This window comes from Urocitellus parryii, chromosome 1 (assembly GCF_045843805.1).
Source record: "Urocitellus parryii isolate mUroPar1 chromosome 1, mUroPar1.hap1, whole genome shotgun sequence".
Taxonomy (NCBI): domain Eukaryota; kingdom Metazoa; phylum Chordata; class Mammalia; order Rodentia; family Sciuridae; genus Urocitellus; species Urocitellus parryii.
The window spans coordinates 41,343,386-41,368,690 of record NC_135531.1 but is presented as its reverse complement, the minus strand read 5'-3'; the positions used below and the strand labels follow the sequence as shown (position 1 = coordinate 41,368,690).

Genomic DNA, 25,305 nt, shown 5'->3' with positions numbered 1-25,305 from the left:
TGATTGATTATGGGGTGCTGCTCCAGTTTTCAGTAGTGAGGTTTTGTAATGCATACCTTTGGATACTGTATGACTTGTCTAGAATTTGAGAATTGTCTGAACTCTAAAACACTCTTTTCCAAGAGCTTTGGATGAATTCAGACCTTTATTATGAAAAAAAAGTTCAATAAATTTAAAAATGGCCCATAAAAATTTTATTACTGTCACATAAATGGATTGTTAGAAATTATCTAAACAGTATAAATTCATAGGTAGAAAAGTATCACCTTTGAGTGACTTCTATATAAGTAGACTGGGTAAATGAGATTTTAATTAGTGATAAAAGTGATAAAACACTGTAGAGTTAAGTAAGAAACCTCAAAAAAATTAAATTCAATACGAAGAAACTAAGCTACCATTCATTTGTATTTAAATGGCAGGAAAAGCAGCAATCGAAACACAACTAACTAAGGCAACAACATATGCTGATTCCCCAAACTGCAGGAATTATAACTTTCTGTACATTTGCATACATAGTCCAAACTCTGCATCATTCCCAAAATTGTATGATAGAGAAACTTGAAAAAAAATATACCCAGAAAGCCATAAGAATGAGTTATGTTAAATATAAGTATAAAAATTCAGAAGTCTTTAATCGGTCATTTTAGTAGTTAAGGTAATTACCTTTAGTCATAAGTCTATAAAATTAAAAGTCAAAGAATTTCTGTTCTCATTCCTAAAGCATTTAATAATTTCATTTTATGGTTAATTGTTGACTGAATGGGATTATCTAGTGGGTTAGGAACCATACAATAAAATAATTGATTGAGGATCATGGTTATCACATTGAAAGGTTGATGGTGCTTGGTGGTGGGATTGAGTAGGATTGGTAAGAATAAATTTTTACCACTTAACACTTTCATGCTGGACATCGGAGAACTGTGAACAATGAGATATCAACTTCATAGTAATTCGTGGAATGAACACTAAGAAACCTAAGGGAAACGTTCCATAATTATCATTTGAAGCAGTTCCCAGACCCACAAAAATGGCTCCAATTTCCTACTGTTTTGCCACAATTACAGATGGACATTTTAAAATGGCACAAGAAAATAAGTTACACTGTAGTAATAAGGACAGATCAAAATTCTTAAGTTGTTTTGGGTAAATGAACCTATGATTAGAATTTGTGACTTTGTACTGCAAAACAAGCAAAAAAAATAGTTTTTTTCCTGTGAAATTGTGCAATTATCATTTAAATCTCCTAGAGTGAAATCATACTGACCATGTAAACACACTTTTGAGGTCCTTGCTTAAAACATCATCTCTCTCCATTACATGTCTATATTTTTATTTGTCCCTTGGTTTTCTTTTTCATTCCTTTTTGGTTTAAAGAGATGCACAAAGCTTGTCCCTTTGTTCTTTTCTTGGTTGCTCTGTAGACTCTTAGATATTTTCATGATTGTTTCCTCCTCCTCCTCCTCCTCCTCCTCTTCCTCCTCCTCCTCCTCTTCTTCTTCTTTCAGGTTTTAGAGTACATCCCACTGTCACTTCCCTTCTCTTCATTCTGTTTTATTTTTTTCTTTTTGTCTCAGTGCTATTTTTTGGCAATGTTTCTTCATGACACTTAGAACTATGTTAAATGTTTATTTCTAGTCCCTTCTCACACCCTTTCCATATAGGTTTCAGGAAGGCAAGAGCTTTGTGATATGATATTCCCTCCTAAACTGCTCTCCCAAGAGTAGTAACTAACATAGAATAGGTATTTAAGAAATATTCATTAAATAAATGAATTAATATGTAAAGGAACTAATCTGAGTCAAAGTGGAAGAAAGTGACAAATAATGTCAATGGGCAAAATGTCAGATCCACTATGACTTAACTATACTTTGACTATCTTAAATGCTAAAGACTTTGAAATTGGAAGTGAACAATACAAGTAATACCCTTCAGCGATATTTTTAAAAATGCTGTGAATCTTTAAAACGCATACCTCTGAAACTGGGTGTGGTGGCATACAACTAGAATTCCCATAACTCAGGAAGCTGAGACAGGAGGATCACAACAAAGTCAAGACCAGCTTCAACAACTCAGTGAGATCCTAAGCAATGCAGTGAGATCCTGCCTCAAAATAAAAAATTAAAAAGGACTGGGGATGTGGCACAGTGTTGAACTGACCCTGGGTTAAATCTCTAGTATGGGGGTGGGGAGGAGATAAAGCTTACCTCTAATGGGACACACCTAAACATGATAGCACTTTATTATGGCATTCATAGATACATTGAAAATAACACTAAACTTGACCTCTAACCTTAAGATATGCAATCTGAAGAAATTTCCACATTCATAATGTGTGTACGTATGTGTCTGTGAGACAATGAAGCAAAATTAAATTGAGATAAGGTATGTTGTTTGGTATCTAGAATATTTGTTGAATTTGTTGAAATGTCTTCTTATGAAGGCTAGCTAGACATTTGAGGTCTACTTATCTTCTGAATAGCCATAATTCTGGAACACAGCCCTGGGTACTGAGAAAGCAAATTTCTCAGGGTTCACTGTTGGATTAATGTGTTGAGCACCCGTTTGCTCAAAGTACCAAAATAAATAATTATAACTTAAAAGATACTTTAATAGAAAATTTAAGATGTGTATATTGCTCTTATCTTCCAACTATAACATTGTTAAATTACTAAATTTAAGATAAAAAGTGATCAATACAAGAAGAGAAAATAAATGTGCTGGAGGCTTTAGAAGACAGAGAATGAACTTCCCTTCCAGGCTATGTGGAGATATATGGGGATAGCAAAATGCAGAACGGAATGTTAAACAATTCCTTTGCAAACAAATGTGACACAGGGGTACTCTAAAAAACAGCTTTATATGCAAACATGCATATTTTTCCTAATGCCTCCCTATAACATCTCAGAATTTCAATTTTTTTTGTGGTTGTACATGAATAGTTTGATTTTTTTCCTTCAATTTAAATGATATTTGCTGCTAGCACAGTCTATAGTGTACCTGTTAAGCCTGTGATGACTGATAAGCAGATCAGAGGAAGCCAAGAATAGTCCTAACAACAAACCAAATGGTTAATGGCTTCAATTCTTTTGATAGAAATTGTGAGACTGTCACACTTGAGAGCTAGTTTCTCAGCAACATAAACAATTGGCTTTGGGAACATCTTGTTCTGCAGCAAATGCTCTAAGTGTCTTGATTTGAGCTAATTTATTTAGAAAGTGAGTGGGGTTGAATCTTATGCAACTGTTTGATTAAGTTTGATTTTCTTGGGAGAGGGATACTTACTAAAAGGTAAGCCTGCAAATGCCAGAGAAGTTTCAGAGGAGGGATTTACTCAAATATAGAATACAAAAACCATTTGCAAGTAAGTTAGTGAGGTCATGGAAACTGTTAACATTTGGAAGATAATTCCAAATTCTGTTCAGGAAAAAGCCATATACAACTCAACTACCTCTCTGGAATTTGAATCTGAACCCCTATTACTTAGTTCCTTTTAGGTCCCCACAAATATCATTTACTCTCCAAAATTATCTTGCACTGAGAAAACATCAGATAAATCCTAGATATGACATCCTGCAATTATAACACGTGTTGTGTCATTGTTTGCATGAAAAAATGTACAAAAATGGAAATAATTGCAGGGGGGAGCAAGTCTGAAATGTTGAAAAGTTCAAACGTTAGATTTAAAGAAAAACATTATGATTTTCAAAAGCACAGCATACTTGGAATTACCTGCAAACAAATCTTCCTCAAGGCAGGGGAAGAAGGCCTGCTGTGTTTTGGTCCTTGGATAAGGATGGCATTTGAAATAACACATTAATTGTTTATATACAAATGGATGCTATTACATGGTGCTGGGAAACAGTTTGTTCTCTTAAGTAGGTCAAACATTCCCCCCTGATACCTTGTTTACATCCCAGAGATTTAACAAACATAAGTTGCTTTCTTTACAAATACTGCAAAGAAAGCCTGAGTCAAATATCACAAATTCCAAATCAATGGAGCTCAAATGGGTGAGACGTTATTGCGTTTTACTTAGATATCAAAGTTCATAAAATTTTGTTGTTTTTAATCAGTTGATAATCTGCATGCATCCGTGTTGAAAACAATTTTATTGAATGTTTGGGATGCATTATTGAAAAAAACTTCAGATGATGTCATATGGACATGAATTCTGGATTCCCTAAAGTCAATATTTAGTTTAATTCTCCTGTACTTGAAAGAACATGAGCACTCAGCTGTGAGATCAAATAGCAGAGGTGTTGTAAATATACTCAGGTCACCACTATTTTCTCTGTTTGACATTCCTGCCCCACCTGTAGGCTTGGGTTTATGCAAGCAGACCAGAATGGGAGAAACAAATCAACATAGCAGTTCCTTTGGAAATGCTCTTTTGTCACTTCACCCCTTTGGCCTCAAAAATTAGGCTAGGCAATGAGAGGCATAGTCTTTGCCATCTCTTTTCCAGAGACATTCTCACAAAACAGGTCTGCAGTGCATGCTGTCTTCCTTGGAAACTTTCCTTTGAGTTTTCCTTTTCTTTCCTTTCTTCATTTCTTGTCCCTGCCCAATTCCTGATGGAAGGAATCCACACTGCCAGAGTGAGCAGAGCCAAACTATAATCTCCCTTCTAGAACAACATATACAACAACAGATTGTAGCTTTGAGCCAGAACTTGAAACTTATTCATTTTTTTAAAAAAATAAAAAGGAGAAAAAAATTGTTGATTTAAAGACAAACCAGAATTTTACTTCAAGCTAACTAGTAAAATGAAATCAATCCCCCAGGTTTCTTTTTTCTTTTTTTCCTCCTCCTTCCCATCATCATCATCATCATCATCATCTCCTTCTCCCCTTCCTCCTTCTTCTTGGCTTCATTATTAAATAAAACTGCTTTATATGTAAAACAAAATCCATATACAAATGACTGAAACAGAGGGATGAAGACTTATCTTTTTCCTTACTTTTCACCCAAGGAACTCTTTCTGAAAGATTTGAAGGCTTAGACACTGTTTCCTAAATCAACCAGCCAGCAATGCTGTAAAATAAAACCAAAGTAAACACATCTTCATAGAAGTTGTTTTTAATTTCCCTTTGATATCTCTCCCTCTTTTGCTTACATGCTCCTTAACCTCGTTTCCTCTCTGTCTCCTTCCACCTCCTTTGGGGAAGAGCCAAGGATCCCAGTGAGGCATCTGTCTCCCCCTTCCTTGGCAGCTAAGGTTGGCACTTGAAATATTTCTCATGCAGACAACTTTAGGAGACTGGTAAATCAATGCCTTATGATGACATGGATCCAGATGATATCCCTAAATAATTGCTGCTATATGCCCAGCTTTGTGGAGGATAAATATATTCTTAAAAATAAATCGTACTCGTATTTCAAATGAACAATTCAAAGTTGCTCTGATGTCTTTTGCCTTCTTCTCAAAGGAAGGGATGGTTTGTTTCCAAGAAGGTTTAAATTTTTTTTTTTTTTACATTAATGTACTTTAGGTTGTACTTGATGCTTACGTGTAAAGCTATCCCTTATACCATGAACTTCATGGCCAGTATAGACAAACTAAACCCCTTGTTTGATTATCCTGTGGTGGTCCATGTAGAGGGACTGATCTTTTGAGAGAATGATGTTGCCTCCTGATTTCAAGTCATATTGGGTTTGGGTCTAGGGAGACCTTGGAGGCTTATAATCTTGAGTCTTCATATTTGCTTACTCATCTCTTTCTCCTTTTTGAATCAAGCATGCCTTGCCACTGGGTCATATGTTTAGTTTTACATCTCACATCTAACTCCAACTCCTCATTTGTAGTTATTTCTCTACATAAGCTGAGAGGTACCATGTCCCTTACTAAAGATGCAAACAATTGAGAAGTCTGCTTCTAGTCATGATCATGATGCTTGTCTTTCAGAGGACCTTGCAAGAAGGCTTATTGTGATCTCAGACTATGTAATCAGCCTCACCAAGAAGTCTTACTTGGGAAGAGAGTACAGAGAATGGAAAAAAGTGACAGCTCAGAAATAAATAATTTTTTCTTAGGAGTATTTCCTGATTTTCTAGCCGCAATTGAGGAGGACATTTTAAAATAAACTTTAAAATAAACTGGTTTTCAAGTTATAGAAATTACAGAAATATTGCAGAGTTGCCCTGTAGCTGGTGCTGTATCCCCCATTATTTGTTAACACTATTATGGCGTAATCATCCCAACTCATAAACCAGTATTGATACATTATTAATTAAGTCAGCACTTTACTTGGATTTCCTTATGTTTCCTAATGTCTTTTTATGTTCTGTGATCCTATCTCATGTCACCTCAGGCTCCTTTAAACTGTGATGGTTTCTTGGACATTTCCTGTTTTAACACATTTGAGCAGTTTTGAGAAATACTGTTGAAATATTTTGCAGAGCATCCCTCATTTTGGGTTGGTCTGATATTTTCCTCTTGACAAGGTTAGGTTTATGGGTTTGGGGGAGGAAAATATGAGTCATAGTGCAATTGTTAACCTATCATGTCAGAGTCCTACTATTAAAATCACTTACATGATAAAGGAACTTTTGTCACCCAATGGAGCTGCATTGTGAAATTGCTCTATTTTCCTTTTCAATTCTGTATTCTGTATGAAGACACCACCAGCAACTCACACTTAATGGAGAGTCAGTTATGCTTTACCTCCTTGAGGACAGAGTATCTACACAAATTATCTAGAATGATTCTGAATGAGATATTTGTCAATTCTCCTCCAGTTATTTATTTAATATTTTTATGGACTCAAGAATATTTATTGTATAATTTGGGTTTTATTCAGGTACTGCTTTATTTTCTTCTTCATTGTTCCAGTTGCACCCTTGGGTGCTCTTTTAGTTGGTTCCGTGTCCCTTGGACACACTCCCAGGGCCTCTTGCATGGCAGGCCAACACTATACCACTGAGCTGTTTTGCTTTTCAAGCACTTCTGTGCACTTCCGAAAGCAACAAGACACTCCAGGTTTATCTGTATATTCCCTTTTCTCCAAAGAGCCCCAGCTTTTTTCCCCCACCAAGGACAAGAGTATTAGCAACCAAGATCTGGGTTTTGAGTGGTAGAGGGCTTTTGATATTTTAGTTTAGAAGCTAGTCTAGAAGGACTCTGGTGAGGTGGTATTGAGCCATCCTAGTTACTGTTGTTTTTATTCCTTAATAAATTGATTATAATGTCTATTCTCGTTTTAGTCAGCATTTTTGCTGCATGGCCTAAAAGACCTGATAAGAACAATTTCAGAGGAGGAAGAGTTTATTTGGAAGCACACAGATTCAGAAGTCTCAGGCCATAGATTGCTCCATTCCTCAAGGCTTGAGATGAGGCAGAACATCATGGTGGAAGAGTGTGGTGGAGAGAAGCAGCTCATATGATCAGGAAGCATAGAGAGACTCCACTCTCCAGATACAAAATATATACTCCAAAGGCACACCCCAATGCCCACCTTCTCCAGCCACATCCTACTTTACTTCAGTTACCACTAAACCCCATGGTGGGGTGGGGCATTAATTCACTGATTGGGTTAGGCTCTCATAACCCAATCATATCACCTCTGAATGTTCTTACATTACCTCACACATGAGCTTTTGGAGAACACCTAATATTTAAACCATAACAATTTGTGATCTTTAAAAAAATAACACAACAAAACCCCTTAATATCTAGGGAGAAAATATCTTCCATCCAAAAAATCATAGCAGGTATAGGTCACATATCTTTCTGAATTGCAGAAATGTGTACTTTTATGACTAATGCAACACAGCTACTTTGATACATTTATATTTATTCCTTTTTTTACATTTATAATTACTCTTATTAGTTAATACATACTAAATTATTGCAATATTGTTAATGAATTGCTATCTTTCTGTAATGGGGAGGTGGTATAATTATTACATCTATGCAAATAGGTGCTATAAAATATCTTAACAAAACATTTCAGGTTAAAAAAATGAATACAAAATAAATATCGATTTAATTTTAATTAAGAAATTAAGTTTCTTAATCCAGCTTAAGAAATAAGACTTTTCAAATGTTATTTCTTTCATCACTTGACAAATGTAAGCATGGTTTAAAATTTTTAACCATACTTTATATTTTATTAAATTTTCATGCATCTTTAAGGAATATGTAGTATTATTTTATGTATTTTTAACTTTGTATAAATGATCACATCCCATGAGCCTTTTCCTATTTAACTATGTATTTTAATGTTTTTCCATGTCACCTTGGTTTTTAAATTTTCATTGCTATAATTCAATAGTGTGAAAATAGTTTAATTTTTTCATTCAATCCCTTATTGATGGTCATTAAGGTTGGTTTACAATTTCTTTTTGTCCATAAAAATAACAAGCATAATAAGACAAATAAGTTCTTTTGGTGGGTTTTTAATTTGTAGATAGAGCAGTGCCCCACTCCCACCTCACTCTCACTGGCAGCCCCTATGTTCAACCACTCATGTGTGAAGTTCTTCTTTTAAATTAGCACACTTGCTGGGCATGGTGGTGCATGCTTGTAATCCCAGTGACTCAGGAGGCTGAAGCAAGAGGATCAAGAGTTGAAAACCAGCCTCAGCAACTTAGTGAGGCACTTAGCAACTCAGTGAGACCCCGTCTCTAAATAAAATATGAGAAAGGGCTGGGGATGTGACTCAGTGGTTAAGTGCCCCTGGGTCCAATCCCTAGTACCAAAAAAAAAAAAAAAAAAAAAAAAAAAAAAAAGCAGCACACTAATATTTTCTCACTGCTGTTATCACAAACATACACAATTTTGATAGCATATTGCTGCCCTCAAGATTTCCACATTACTATGATGTAAGTAGTCTTGTTTAATGAGATTTTCAACATTGGTCATTTTTTTCTTGTTTATGTAAGCATGGAGATATAAAGCAATCAAGTCACAATTCTAATATTCTAATTTCTTACCTTCTTGAGGGTCTTTTAAAGCTGCTAATCTAAACCCTCTAGTTGTTGGTAAAATCATATTGGTAGACTATTCATTTGTGTGTGCATGTGCACCCATTTATATTATGCACACACATATATTTACAGTTGGCCTTTATTATTGTGGATTCAATATTCACCAACTTGCCCACTCACTAAAATTTATTTGTAACCCCAACAGCAATACTGATATTTCTTTTGCAGTCGTGTGCAGGCATATACAGGACATCAAAAAGTTTGAGCTGTTACAATTTCCTGGCTGGGGTCAAACAAGGCGATGTTCTACCTTTCTGTTCCAGGTCTTGTACTGTCAAAAAGTATCTTGTTTTGCAGTCTTTTTAGTGCCATATTTTTTTGCATTTTTATACATTTTGTTGGTGATTTCACTGTTTAAAATGGCCCCCCAGTGTAGTGCTGACGTACTTCCTAAGTGTTCCTATCTGCCAGAAGGCCGGGATATGCCTTATGGAGAAAATATATGTGTTAGAAAAACTTTATTCTGGCATGAATCACAGTGCTGTTGGCTGAGTTCAATGTGAGTGAATCAACAATATATATTCAATTAAATATCTTGAGACAAAACACACATAAAACAAGGTTACCTATTAACCACTGGATAAAAATATTTTACCAGAGGCTCAGAGGGACTTAACCTTGTATTTCCACTGGTTTAGGATTCACCAGTTCAGTGTGTGCAGCAACTTTATAGAACCTAACTACCATGAATAAGGAGAATTGACTGTATGTGAAAGAAAATATCAGAATGAATTCCACATTCTGAAGAAAAGCCATATTTTGTGAAATTTTATTTCATACATACTTTAAAGTGTGCTGACATATGTATGTGTGTGTAGTGAGGGGTCATTATTTCTTACTTTGGCTTATGGTAGAAATGTTTTTAAGTCAGTGATCTCTGATAGTGTTTTAATTTAATCTTAATTTAAATTATTTTGGGAACAGAGGGTGTGTACGTCAATGAAAAGACTTTAGAGGCCCACTGAGTTGAGCTCTATAAATCATTTAACAAAAGCAAAGATACATTCTAGAGTCTTAAATACTTTTCTAGAAATAAATAACGCATTTTCAAAAGTTACAACCAAATTTTTCCATCCACCTGCAGTCACCTCTCTTTAGAATCTTCAGCAACTTGGGGCCAGTCCATCTGAAAACTTCTAAATTTCTAAGGTGTCAGAGTCACTTCCGGGTTTGACTTCAGGTCGGTTCTGCTCCAAGTCAAGTGGACATAATTCTCCCAGGAGAGAGAGCCAGTAAGATTCTTTCCACATGATTTCTTGAGCATGAAAACAACCCTGGGGAAAATATAATCAGGGAAAAGAGAATGGGAAGATTGCATGAGCTCCTTAGAGAACAGCCTACTCGATGGTGATGATCTGCAACGCACTGGTTAGGTTGTTGGTGAAAGTTCGGAGCATATCAAATGTTATTCTGTTCAGCACTTGGAGTCAATAAAACTTAAATTATGCAAAAATTTTTTGGATCTCATCATTGAATCTCATGTTTCCTTATTATCTCCTTTTTAATATCCAATCCTAATATCCATTAAAAGAGATTTTGTTGTAAACCACTTAGATTACCCTAATAAAGACTGAAAAATAACCTCTAAAACTGGCACTATGGAGGTAATGGAAACAAACATGACTTGAAATTTGTATTTGATCAGTTGCATTCTCTTCATCATCTAGACTTGCTTTATTCATAATGTGTTTCAGCCCATCAGAAAAGCACTGCCAAAATATTAACACAAGCTTTTGAAGGCTTGTTTCATTGCATTATATTGTATCATCTTTGGCATCATCTTTAAAGTTTGGTTTTTATGTTTCTTCTTAGGTAAAAATTCTTGCCCTGAAGGGATGTCATTAACACTGTCAGTGAGTAGGTGCTAAGAGATGCAATCGACTCTCTCTAAATTGTATTAGCCAGTTTTATTGCCCTTTCTGCTGGAATTCCTGCATCTCCCCTGTGTTGATTGGTTCTTGATGGACTTTGGCTCTTGATTGGTCTCTGCTAAGATGGAACAGTCCCTTTTTGTGCTGTGTTTAACATTAGATCGTAGTCCATGGAGTCCTCGAAATGCAGTAAAAACTAACTGAGCTTTTCTTAAAGCCTATTTCCTTGTTGGAAGGTTCCAAGTGATTTCCACAGACTCTCACTCAAGTCCCCCAAATTCTTTGGGGAGGCAGAACTTTCTGAGTCAGTAGCCCTTGCTAAAGTTTGTATATTTTAAGCAGGTGCCTCACATTCTAAAGAACTGTAGCTAGAATAAAGCATGATTTTGAAATTTCCATTCTTAATTCTTCCTGCTTGGCCGCCTTGCTTACCAGATGGCTTAAATGTGTTGCTGTGTCACCGTTACGTTGACTCAGCTAGACTCTGACCTTAGATTTACCTCAAAGCACTCCAGCCAAAGGAAATAGTTAAGAAGGAGCTAGAGCAAACAAATAGGCCCACATGCCTTATATGTTTACTATAATCACCTGCTCAAATAGAGGGGCTGTTAGGGCAACTAAGAATTCATTTTGCATTAATAAAAATATTCCTGATGATATCTAATAGCAAAAGTAATTCTGACTTGGAACAGAGGTTGCCTCAAGGGAGATGAACTGGGTGCCTAAAGTAAAGGGGAGGGAGAAAGAAGGGTGATTTACATTTCACCGAACATTCTGTCGTATGATGTATGTGTACTATCTATTCAAAAATATGAAATACAGAGAAAAGTAAAAGTCAATTAAAAAAGGCAAGAGAAAAAGAAATAAGTAGTTCTGCCTAGTTACTTTGAATGAAAGGGTAGCATAGGCATACTGTTTTTTTTTTTAGGAGATTTTTTCCCCCTATTGTTATGTGTTTAGTCTTTCTGAATCTGAGATAAACCTTGGTGGAATACTTGGATGAATTTAGGTAAAGTTGATAAAATTTAGGAAAAGAATTCTGTTTTTCCTCATTGGCAGCACCAAGGCAGTTGCCATTTTGGATGTCAGATTTCACTCAGGCATATACCAAATAATCAGAGTCAGAAGCAAGCTAAAGACCATCATTTAGAGAGAAAGCTGATGCTGAGGGACCATGTTAAGAAGCATTCAAGGTTACACAGAGATGTAAGAGCTGGGTATGATTCCAGAAAGGGAGGGTGCTTTTGCTAATAGAGTCATAGCTGGTGACTTATTCAAATAGAAAATGGGATTCATGATTTAGTTGGTGAATGTGGGTATATATTACAGGTAAAATTTAGTTCCAGTGTCAGAAAAGCCCAAACCCTTTTTTTATGATAAAGTTTTGAAATAGATCATAATGGGGATAATTGTATTAAATGAAGAACACAAAATACCACCCAATCTCCCTTTAGCACCGGAGTAGGCATTTGGATGGGAAAGGACACGTTTCATGCAGTAATGATCATCTTAATAGTCCTGCACCCAGTAGGACTACTAGTTTTTCTCTTTGTTCCTGTCTATTTGCTTTTGTGCTCTTAGGAAATTAGGAATAGAAACAGCAAGGACTGTCCACGAGTGGAGGCTAAAAGGCCTATTTTCCAAGGTCTCTGAGGAACCAGTTATTTGGGAAATCCTATATTGGGATCTTAGTTGAATCAAATCCAAATGTCCTTCTGAGGCTAGTCCAAGAAGCATGTGACAGAATGCAATTGTGTTGTTCTAATATAGATATAGATCCTGATTCTTAAGAAATAGGAATCTTAACATCCAGGGCCTTATGCTACCATGGTTTTTAGCATTAGAGCTGTACTGGGTTGGGCCCATGGATGGGGCTGTGGTATGGGCCATTGTATTAGTGAATAATACAACTTTACTCATATTCCACAAGAGCCTCTGAAGCCATTTCCCTGACTTTGGGCTTGTGTCCCTGAATTATTGTGACTGCTAGAATGAGCTTTAGAAGTTGTATTTTTAATCTTGTTAGTATTGCTCAAAGAACTATTGCCTTTAGTATGAAGTCAAAATCTTTCAGCAAGGCTTACAAAACCCTCATGAGCCAATCCCCACCAATATTCGAGCCCCATTTGCCACCATTCCCCTTGGACCTGAAAGTCTCTGTCTCTGAACTGCTTGTAACTCTTTGAACAGGGACTATGGCCTCTCAGGTCTCTGAAACCCAGTCATCGGCAGTTGCAATATACTGCTCTCTCCTTATAAAAAATCATTTCCTGCTTGTGTTTGATATTTCAGTTTGAACATCATTTTATCCATTATTTATTCATCAAAAGATTTTTATCAAATAATAATAAAAAGATTTATTCATCAAAGATTATTATCACCATGGATTAAGAGGTGTAAAGTATGCTTGCAACGTTGTGAAGTTTTAGTCAATGGTTGAGAGGTACATAAAAAGATAAGTGGGTTGTCTAGAGGTCTGTGAACAGGCCACATAAGATGTTGAAAAGGAACAGAAAGTATTCGGATCACTCCTTTGATGAAAGCCTCCACCCCCAGTTAGTGCTCTTGGATTCACTAAACCTGCCATACACTCACATCATTGGAATCCTAATCATCAGTTTATTTCCTTTTCCAGTGAGACCCACCCATGTCAATCATTTCTAAATCTCCATCCCTATAGCATTATTGGCATAGTGCAGGTACCCCAAATGTTTACTTTCTAAGCAAATAAATGTAGGAACAATTAGACCCAACAAGTACTGAAATCCAGTATAATCCAGCCAATCATAGAGAGACTGGACTAACAGGCCAGATTTACCCATAATCTCAAATCATGAATGAGGAGCATTCAAGAGAAAGCCATTCTGCAGAGAAGAGAATGGGATAGGCGCCAGAAAGATGTAGAAACAATAAAACTAAGAGCCAAGAAAGAAGACGACAGAGACAGGTGCTGGTTCAGTTTTTGAAGTCAGGAGAGCTAGCCACTTACCAGCTGGACTTCATGTAGGGGAGAGTTCCATGTTCCTAACAAGAGTTCCTGTTTCCCTCCTCACACAATCTCCACTTTTTTCATTTATATATTTATTTTAGTGAGCTTAATTAGGTCTTTGTTTCATGTAACCTCAAGAAATTCAACTTACATGTTATTAATGTACTGAGGTCCTTAGAAAAGCACAAAGAACAATCAGCACATAATTCCTGAACTCATAAAGATACATTTAGCTATTAACTGGAGTTCAATTAGCTGTCACATGCTTACATTTTAAAAATACTTCTGAATTGATTAAAAATCATGAAGAGTTTGTTTTTCATGTTATCTGAAAATGAAAATGACCTAGATTACGACAGTCAAAAGAAGGGATAAAATGAATCAATTATTTGCATTCTTTGACATTATTTCTTTATTTGTTTGGGTTTAAATGACCTAAACGAGTGTTCTGAAATATCTCCCAGGAAATTTAAGCAATCCTAACTCATAGGAGTAGGAACATCCAAATCTCTATAATTATTTAGTCATTCTAGTAAATGGCAGCCTGACCTAAAAACAGTTGGGAAAACTTTGAGTGCAAGCTATGAAAATAAAACATCCTATTACAGTAACAAGGTCGGATGTATAGGGATACTAGTAAAACCAATATGCTCAAAGAAAAAGAATAAACTTAAACTGATTATCTTAGAATTCAAGTTTAGATAAACATAAATTCATAATTATACAAAATTTTTCTCATTATTCAAAGCTGAAAACAAATATTTGGAGGCATTCCAAGGATTTCTTAAATTTTTGGTAGGGTTTATAAGAAAAAGAAATCTCTTTCCTGGTTTTGGGAGAGCACAGCCGTACATGCTATGCTTAATGGCACTTTATCTCTCATTTTATAATATATCTCCTTCTCAGTTATGTTCTTTTGTTCTTATGTTAATGGTTTTATTATTGATGTGTCATTTATTTTAAGTCATGCCCAATTCCTGTTAAGAAATCAGAGGCTTGAATAATGAATAAATGGAAGGTATTTCCCTCTCCTCTGGTTGTATTGACGAACCTCTTCCAATTTACATTCCTTTGGATGGGAACTGAACTCCCCAGTACATAAAGCAGTACAGGAAAGTCTCCAAATGTTGGTACAGGACACTAGACTGTTTCCTGGGGGCTGTAGACATTTGTTGTTCTTTCCCTACAGAATATTTTAAACCGTGTACTATCACAATTAAGGGTAATACCAAGGATGGTGACCAGTTTTATTAGTGATAACAAACACTTATTATCAATAAATGTTTTATGCTTAGTAACAAATATTTCAAACAGGTAGTTCATATATCCCCCCTTATTGGGAATGCAAGCCATGGCCCATGAAGGATCTTAGAGATGGAATTTAAAATTTCCTTCCAAATTAATGTTCTGTAATTCAATTCTAAATTTGGACACTTTAAAAAATTCACTTTGGAAATGTTCGTATGCTGTTGGAATCTTAAGAAGAAAAGTGGCAGGGATGAGTGAGGTATGGAAAAAGGATGTGCCATTAACGAGCACTCAAAGTACGTCAGAGTTCCTTGGTGTCACCCACTCTCATTGGGGACAGATGGCCTTACTGAAGCTCTGTATTCTTCAACATTCTTGGCTTTTTAATTCCAAGATCCTCTTTTCCACAAAATTTGTTGCTATGCTTTAGTAAGGAATGTACACTACTTATGTTTTGTTTTTGTTTTGTAAGAAAATATTGTGAGCCTTGAACCAAGAATTATACCATTTGAAATAGAGACACACCACATTTTCACATTGAGCTTTCTTTGGGTGAGCCAAGACATATTCTGATCATGCTGATTTTATTGATTGATTGTACTGGGGATTGAACCTGAGGTTCTTATTAAGTTGCTGAGGCTGGCCTCTAATTTTGAAATCCTCCTGCCTCAGCCACCTGAGTAGTTGGAATTAATAGTCCTGTGCTGTGCTGATTTTTGAATGCTTAAGCTAAGGAGAGGAAGAAGGTAAAAAATGTCCCAGGTCTTTAAAAAAAAAAAGATTCACATACAACTGAGAAAACGAAACAATAAAACATTTTGAACATGGGTGGTTATTGTATGTTATAGGATTATTGTTAATTGTTTTAAGTGATATGATTTTTAGCTTTTTATTTTTTGTGTGTGGTACTGGCAATCAAACACAGGGCCTCCCATGTACAAACACTGTACCAATGAGCTACATTCCTGGGCTCTAGCTACTTTTTAAAAGAGTAATTATTATATAGAAATGCATGATGAAATATTTGTGGATAAAATCTGAGATTTACTTTGAAATAATGTGTAAGGGAAAGAAGATGGGGATACAACTCACCTTTAATTGTTGATGCTGGATCCTGGGTATATGGAAACTCATTGTCAAATTTGTCTGCTTTTATATGTATTTTAAATGTTTTATAACAATAATTCAAAAAAAGGAAAGGATTTAAAAATGCTCTATAGATGAATTAAGAACTCTTTTTTCCTGTTGTCAACTCAGGTCTTAGACATAGTAGTAACTGAATCATTGAGTAGAGAGAGGAACAAGACCAGGCCTAGTGTTGGTTTGGGGATGGTGCAATTGTGCATATCTTAGTGATTTTGTGTAACTGTGTATTTGGTCATGTGTGTAAAATGTCATCGCTTAAGTGAAAATTTGAAATATATAAAAAAGTTTTATAATATTTACACCATTTTTAGATTAGTACATTAAATCACTCATATTTATTATCCCTTTTATTAGTTTGTGTAATTGTATAATAGCAATTGAGACTTGGAAATATCTTTAGTACTCCATTTATTATCAGTTCCATCAGCAAACTTGCAGGTAACATTTATTATGTTTGCTTAACCACTGAAAAAAGTATTAAGAAAGATTGAACAACTTTCCTAATATTCATTGTATCTAGGAGCATAGGCAGAAACTAAGAACCTGAAAGTAACTTTTAGTTCTCAGTTTACCCATCTCTTCATGTTATCCTAACATTCTCATGAGTTTTAGTCACAATTTTTATTTCTTACTCTAACAAAATCAAATACTTTAAAACTTAGGCATCATGGAACAAGTTCAGATAATGAAGTGCCAACTGGATTTTGGCACTGTTCTTCACATATTTGTCATCAAGAGTCAAAAGTAATAGGAAAGAACTTAGGCAGATGAAAGCAGTTTGGTTTCACAGAAACGGAATTGACATTGTACAGTCAGTGCTGTGGAATTCTGGATTCTGCCACTACAACTATCACTACCATCCTCTCTAATCAGTTTCAGCAGACACGTTGGGCTGAATTAACATCCGGAAATCTTCTACTACAATGAAACTAAATAGTTCTGCTTACGTCTACAGTGTTTAGTCATAGCTCATGTTTATTCTTTTTACGTTCTGAAACTATTATACATGGTCTGTCACTGAATTACTTTTAATTAATGTCCCTGTGTTGAGCTTTGCCAGGAAGTCTGCCCAACCTTTGACCAACTAACATGGGGCCAGGAGGTATTTTGGAGAGAATACTGGATGGGTTTTGTAACAAGGTTTTTTCAAAGTCAAAGTTTTAACCATATTCTCTTTTTCTGTCTCACTGACTTTTAGTAAAAGATGGTTCCTTTATAAAATTTTTAAAAATTTAGTTGTCAATGGATCTTTAATTTTATTTATTTATTTATTTATATGTGGAGCTGAGGATTGAACCCAGGGCCTCACACATGTCAGGCACTGCAATTTCTCTGTTATGTTTTATTTCAGTTTCCTAACCGATTGCGAGCTCCCTTTTGGTCCAAATGTCACCAAGTCCACATAATTGCCAAGGAAAACATATTTTAGATTTCAGTTGGAGCTATGAATGCATCTGTATGTATAGACTGAGAAGGAGTTCACAATTTCTGTTAAGGAGGAGTTACTACTTTACCTAGAATAGAGGTGAAACTTTTTACTATATTTGAGATCTTCACAGGTTGGAATAAAGATCCTCAAATTTGTGACAGAATCAGTAGTTACTATTTTTGCAGGTATAGTTTATTTCTCTCTCTTCCTACTCCACTCTTTCAGTACCATGTTGGTAAAAAAAATTTCATAGGGATATTCTTTCTTAATGTCAGGAGGTAAAATTGTGGGTATGGAATAAACAAAATCCGAAGAATATTTTGCTGGCTAGTGACTCTTAGGTAATCTTACAATGTTATACCAGTTTCTATGTTGTGGTAATATGCAATTGCTTTAGGAACAAATCAGCTTGCTGGTGGCAGCCCTGCCAAAGTCATGGTCAGATAGTACCCTGAGCTTTTTCTTGAATCCAGATAATTGCTATTGACATTAAGGAGTTACTGTCATTTTCAGTGAAAAAGTCTAAAGAAAAAGAAAAAATGTATAATGATGACATGTCATAGTTACAGAGCCCTGCCTTCCACTGTGGTGCTCATTACAACAACAGAAATGTTAATTCTTGCCCATCACACAATGAGATAAAGACAATAATCATCAGGGTTATAAATGGAAAATTCTATTTTGATGAGTAAATCAGTCTACAGGTAATATCCCTTAGAAAAATAGAAGAGAGAGAGAAATCAAGAATAGAAAAAATTCAAACTGTGCCCAAGTGATTGCTTCAGAGTGTATTCATCTTACATTTACTCCCCCCCTCCTTTTTTTTTGCACCAAGGATTAAATTTAAGGTGCTTAACCACTGAACTACATTCCCAACCTTTTTTACTTTTTATTTTGACAAGGTCTTGCTAAGTTGCTTAGGACCTTGCTAAATTGCTGAGACTGCCCTCAAATCTTGTAATCTCTGGGATTAAAGTAGTGCCCCACCACTTCTGGTTCCTCCATTTGCCCTTTGAGACACCAAGACCCTCCCTCAGTTGTCAGTTGGAACAGACAAGCAACAACTCCTCTGGAGTGTGGATCTAGTGACAGAGTGACTCTTAATCCTTCAGTGGTGATGTTGCTATTAGAAGTCAGACCCCAACCACAGACATATAACTTGGTTTATGGAAAATAAATCCAAGAGCAAGTCTTTTTTATTCCAAAGTGTTTTTTTTTTTTTTTACATAGAATTAGGTCTTCTTTTTTTTTTTTTTTACATAGAATTAGCACTTTAGAAAATGCTTAACTTCCTATTGATTAATTCATTTGTTAAATGATAAAGTTGATTCTGATGGATCCAGTGTTGCCATCTATACATTTTGCACCCAAATGATAAGGAATAAACCAGAAAAAACAATGCCCATGTCCATGTGCTCAAATACATGTTAATAGACCCAAGTTCCCATTAGTCATCATGGAAAATAAAACTACTGTTTGCACAAGTTTCCACCAAGTATTAAAAAATAGAATATGAAATGTTTATTAAACACCTTTCAGACACATATTAGCATTCATATTAATATTAACCATGGCTCAATAAACTCGAACCACAAAGAAATATGTCATCTGTAGAGCATTTAAGCTCAGTAATTGGGTCGAAAAAATACTACATGGAGACACAAACTCACTTAGAAATATTTACTTTTATTTAAAGCAGAATTCTCAAGTGCCTCTCTGCTTTCTGATTTCATTCAGGACAAGAATGAAAATACTGAAATGTGGCAGAATTTCTAACAGAATGAAAGCCAAGAATCACTGAAAACAGTGTTGAGATTTCCGGTTTAATTTCTAGGACAAAGAGATCCATTGTTGGTTTATATCATCTCTGCTGCATGGATATCCAGATAAATAAAAACTGTTGACCTCGCAGGGTTACCTGGTATCCTATCTTGGCTCCGATTTAGCACGTTCCTCACAGTATGGTGTTGGGATAAATCCAACCTTTCTTTACTACAATGGCTCCTAATCATTCCCAAAGGAAGGACTGGAAAATATTTGGAATTTTTCTTCTATACTTTCATATTAGTTTATTCTGAGAGCACTTACCATTTGTATTTTGGATCACAAGTCAGGTAAAAAAATACAAAAGAGTCATTTAACTACTTTTTTTCCCCCTAAAGAGCAATATCATATTTTTGTTAGTATAGTGTTTGTTTTATTTTGCTTTGACACTTGGCTTTTAAAAAAATTGTCAGTCTTTCTCTTTGGATTTAAGTACCTAATTCTAGGGAATAAAAGGAAACACCAAAGCATGACTCTTTCATATTATGAATTGAATTGCTTTTCATGGTTAATCTTTTTATGGCATTTTCATCTCATAATTATATACAAATAATATGTAACACAAGGTATCAATTTTATGAGTTTATGACAAAATTCATTAGTATTCAGGTTTCACTTGGCACTGTCACAATTGCCATTTCTTTTCTTCTAACCTTACTTCATTCTTATGCTTGAATGGAGGAAAAGAAGCATTCGTTAGCTGCCAATACTCTCCTATCAGATGCCATACACAGTCTCATTAAATATGATAAAGAAGGAGCTGGAAAAGGAAAGAGAGATTATTAAATCTAGTTAAGGAATAGCACCTGGTTCTCTGCTGTCTTAATTTGTTTGGGGCCATCATACATTGAATAGATATTATTATTTATTTGTTTCTGAAATTTGTGTCTAATTTTATTTTGACATTTAACTGTATCTTATATGTGGCTATATCTTTCAAGTCTCCTTTGTGTGTGTGTGTGTGTGTGTGTGTGTGTGTGTGTGTATGTTTTGCATAGCCACTACCCGTGTCAAATTCTAGCACCTTATACTTTAGAAAGGATCCACAGCCTTCTAGCTGGGAATGTAACAGAACAGCAAACTCAGGTGACAATCTTTAAGATAGTCTGAGAACAAGCTGACCTGGAAGAGACAGGGCTAAACATATAAACCCTTTTGTGGTCAACTTGCTGACCATTGGACTTGTACCTTGGGCTACTACTACTCAATTGCTATGTCTACTCCCTGCATCTCTGCCATACCTGATTTCGGTAGGAACTCTGCACTAAACTGAAAGCTCCTGGTTTAACTCCCACTTGGCAAGTAGAAATAACTGTTCTTTCATGTTCCACATTGACCTCTATCCCTGGTATTTACTCTCCATTTGTACTTTCTAGCATCCTTTTGCTCTGGGTCCATTTCAGACAACTAGCATTTTTACAAGAGATTCAGTTTCCATGACAATTAACAGTGAGAACCATGGAAAAAATTGGCTCATCATGACACCCAGGTATCAGCCACCAAGTGGATTATTGTGTACTGATTGATTTGTCTTCTATGTACAATGTTTGTTCTCTTTTCTGAGATGCTCACCAATTATGTTTTTAGAAATGCAAATTGGTTTCTCTGTTGGAAGGGAAGGTGAATGGCATTAAAGAATGCTTTTTAATTCCCATGAGTTCTTAGAATGATTTCTAGATATATTAGAAGAATCTTTCAGGTTGCATGACATTTTACAGGGTACCTGCTTATTATGTTCTGGTACAATCTATTTTAAGGAGATAAAATCAGTTCATACCACATCAACACGAAATCACCTTCATTTTTTTTCTCTTTAAACTTTCATATTAATGGGTCTCAAAATTCTGTGACAGATTTTTTGGTCAAGTTGTTTCCAACAAAAGTACTAGTATTAGTTTTAAAAACTAACAACTTAAAACTGCCACACACAAAAAAACAAATGGTCCACAAAACATTCTCCTTTCCTTCCAAAGGTTTTATGATGCATTGTTATCATTAACCAGTCTTTTACAATTAAACTTAAATGGCCAATTGAGACAAACTGTTCTTCCACTCAAAACTGAGGTGGCAGGTATTAGGAGTAATATTCATTTAGCCCTCTGAGCTTTCTGGGCAGACTTGGTGACCTTGCCAGCTTCAGCAGCCTTCTTGTCCATTGCTTTGATGACACCCACAGCAACTGTCTGCCTCATATGCTGAACAGCAAAATGACCCAGAGGAGGATAGTCCAAGAAGCTCTAGACACACATAGGTTTTCCTGGAATCATATCAATGATGGCGGCATAACCAGATTCAAAGGATTTAGGACCATCTTCCAGCTTCTTACTAGAATGGTGATCAATTTTTTTTCTTCCAGCTCAGCATACTTGCAAGCAATGTGAGCTGTGTGACGATCTAGTACAGGGGCATAGCCAGCCCTGATTTGGCCTGGATGGTTCAGGATGATCACCTGAGCAGTGAAATCAACTGTTTCTCTTGGTGGGTCATTTTTGCTGTCACCAGCAACATTGCCATGATGAGCATCTTTGACAGACACGTTCTTGACGTTGAAGCACATTGTCTCCAGGAAGAGCTTCACTCAGAGCTTCATGGTGCACAGCTTCAGTTGTGACATTGACTGGAGCAAAGGTGACCACCAGGCTTGAGAATACCAGTTTCCACTTGGCCCACAGGGACAGTATCAATACCACCAATTTTGTAGATATCTTGGGAGAGCAGATGCAAAGGCTTGTCAGTTGGATGAGTTGGTGGCAGGATGCAATCTAGAGCTTCAAGCAGTGTGGTTCCACTGGCACTGCCATCTTTACAGGTGATTTTTCATCCCTTGAACCAAGAATATAAACACTTGGCTCCAACATGTTGTCACCATTCCATCCAGAAATTGGCACAAATTCTACTTTGCCAGAGTTGTAGCCAGTTTCCTTAATGTAGGTGCTGACTTCCTTAACAATTTCCTCATACCTCTTCTGACTGTAGGGTGGCATGGTAGAATCCAGTTTGTTAACACCAGAAATTATAAGCCAGAGGGTTTGCTCAAAAGTCTGCCCTTTCTTGGAGATACCAGCTTCAAATTCACCAACACCAATAGCAACAATCAGGACAGCACAGTTGGCCTGAGATACTCCTGGAATCATGTTTTTGAGAAAGTCTCTGTGTCTTGGGGCATCAATGATAGTCACATAATACTTGCTGGTCTCAAATTTCCACCGGGAGATGTCAATGGTGATACCATGCTCATGATCAGCTTTCAGTTTACCCAAGACCCAGACATACTAAAGGAGCCCTTTCCCATCTCAGCAGCTTCCTTCTCAATTTTTCCAATGGTTCTTTTGTTGATCCTACCATTTTTGCAGATCAGATGGCCAGTAGTGGTGGACTTGCCTGAATCCACATGTCCAATGACAAGGATGTTGATGTGAGTCTTTTTGGCTTTGATTTAGTGGTAGTTTTCAGAACACCTGTGTTCTGGCAGTAAACCTGTTGCAGACAAAAAAAAAAGTCACTTTCATTTTTGTATTCTTTATTTTTATATCTTACTGGTCAGTAAATGAGGAATCACATATAGTTTGTGGCATTTTGATGTTTGGCTCTTCATCTGTCTCTTCCCTTCTCTGTGCTGGTTGTTCTGTTCTGCTTTTGGCTTCATAGTACTTATGCTTTTTAATCTCTGGTATCTTTTGAAAGCAGACAGGTCATAGACACGTCAGTGCTTTAGGAGGAAATTGCCAAAGAAATGTTGCTTTTAACTTTTCCTTGTTCTAACGTGGTCCTTGATCCTTAACTTATCTCCCAGTTTTGACTCATCTGCTATCCTTAGGATTTAGCTGCTAGTCTTGCTTTCCTCTGCTTGGCATCCTTTATGACTAACATGTGACCGACCCTTTGGCTCTTTTCAATCTCTGTCACGTGGGTGAGATTTTCTTCCTGCCATGTTCCCAGCTCCTGAGACTCTAAAACTTGATATAGTTTCATTTTCTGGCTCAGAAAATCTTGATCCTCCATGATGGGGCTTCGTAAGTGGGATGCTGATGATTCTACATTTCCCTCTCTGGTTCGCTCTTTATCTTTCTCTTCCCAGCTCTGCTCTCCAAGAGCTTGAACTCTTTACGGTCTCCTGCTCAATTTCTCTTGCCTTCTGCTTTCTATATGGGTTTAGTGATTCTGGAGATTAGCAGCCAGGAGGTAAGAGTAAGTGAAGTATTTATCAGTACTTGTTCTCCTTGTTTCTTCTTGCCCGTTTGGGCAGTGGCCATCTTATTTTACCTACAGTCACAGCTATTTTACTGAAGTGGCTCTTCTCTTGATTTTCATTGGGAAACATGATCCTTTCTTTGTCTGGGGATTAGGGGAGGCAAAGACTTTTCATTGAGAGTTTGTCCTTGAATGTTTTACCTTATTTCATTGCTAGTCTTCACCTGGTCCACACTTTCATAATAGTCTCACCATTAAAATTTCTTCAGTTAACCCTTTGGTTATACCATTTGTTTCTTGCTGGATTCCTGACCAGGACTTGGGCATTAAGAACAGCACATGAAGCAAGTGTAATCAATGGTAATAGGTCTTTATAGATGTGATTATCATTTTGGGGACAGTGATGTGACAGTCACAACATATGTCTCAAAGTTATATGTACATATATCCCAGACAGATGGAAAAAGAGGTATTGGTGAGGAAAGCACAGACTGAGGAGTAAGAAGAGCTAGGTTTTTCTCTCTGAGGGGATAAGATTTTATGATAGATACATTGACATGTCCTATTTCTCTTTTGTTAAAGTAGTTCTCAGAGTGACAGGCTATAGAACTGGCATAGGAAAGCTTAGAGCAGAAGAGGAAGCACTGTGTCTGAACCTTGATCAGCAAGTCCACCCAGAGGGGACCTGAACGGTTTTCTTCCTTTCTTGATAAGGAATGTCTATTGTACTGGAATCTACTCATGAATTGTATTTCACACTGTGCAGCTTTGGGGATTGGCTCTCTTCTCCTCTACTGAAGTAGAGACAGAGAAGTGGGAAAAGCTCTTTCCATTACAGGTAAGAGGGTTGCAGCTTGACAGTATGTTGAAGGTCCAACAGCGCCATTTCTGACAGTTCTGTAGACTAGTGGCTCAGTGGTCTTAAAATTGATTTTACTTGAGTTTGGTGCTAGGGATTGAAACCAGGGCTTTGTGTGTGCTAAGGACATGCTTTACCACAGAGCTAAACCCAAGTCTAGATTCTGTGCTTTCTAAGCTGAACAGGAAGAAGTGCCTATGGGCATGTACCTAGTGAGGAGCAGTGACAAAGGATGGGAGTTTTTGCAGAGCCACAGGTCTACAGGAACAACAGAAGAGGTGGAGGCCAGTAAGAAGCCAAATAATCCTCACATGCTCTCATTTTCTACGGAGGACTCCTTAGTCATGTGGCAATGGTGTTAAATTTAAAGTTCAACTCAACCTAATAGGTGGTTTACCAAAATTCTGCCTTAAGCAACTGGGTTACAATTCTCACACATTGCTGCACCTTTAAAGCCCATCAGATTACAGGAAATTAGGGATATTCAATCACTGTGTGCAGACTCTGGTATGGTTTTGGTCAAAAACACTGAGCTACACAGCCAAAATTAAGACTAGAGTGTAGGAATTATCTAGTAAATTATTCTGTGCCAACAGTCAAATGGGATTATTCTGGATCCAAGTTGATTTTTTTTGGCTTGTGCAGCCAATCTGAATTGGCTGTTTATGGAAAACCAAAGTTAACAGAAGATTGTAGGCTTTTAGACAAGGACTATTATTAGCAGAATAAAATGGAATCATATCCAGGGAAATCATGAATC

At 36.4% G+C, this 25,305-nt stretch overlaps 1 pseudogene; it reads right to left on the bottom strand.

Moving 5' to 3' along the window:
• Positions 1-21,582: 21,582 nt before the first annotated feature.
• Positions 21,583-22,931, bottom strand: LOC113180810 (elongation factor 1-alpha 1 pseudogene; annotated as a pseudogene).
• Between the last annotated feature and the right edge of the window lie 2,374 nt (positions 22,932-25,305).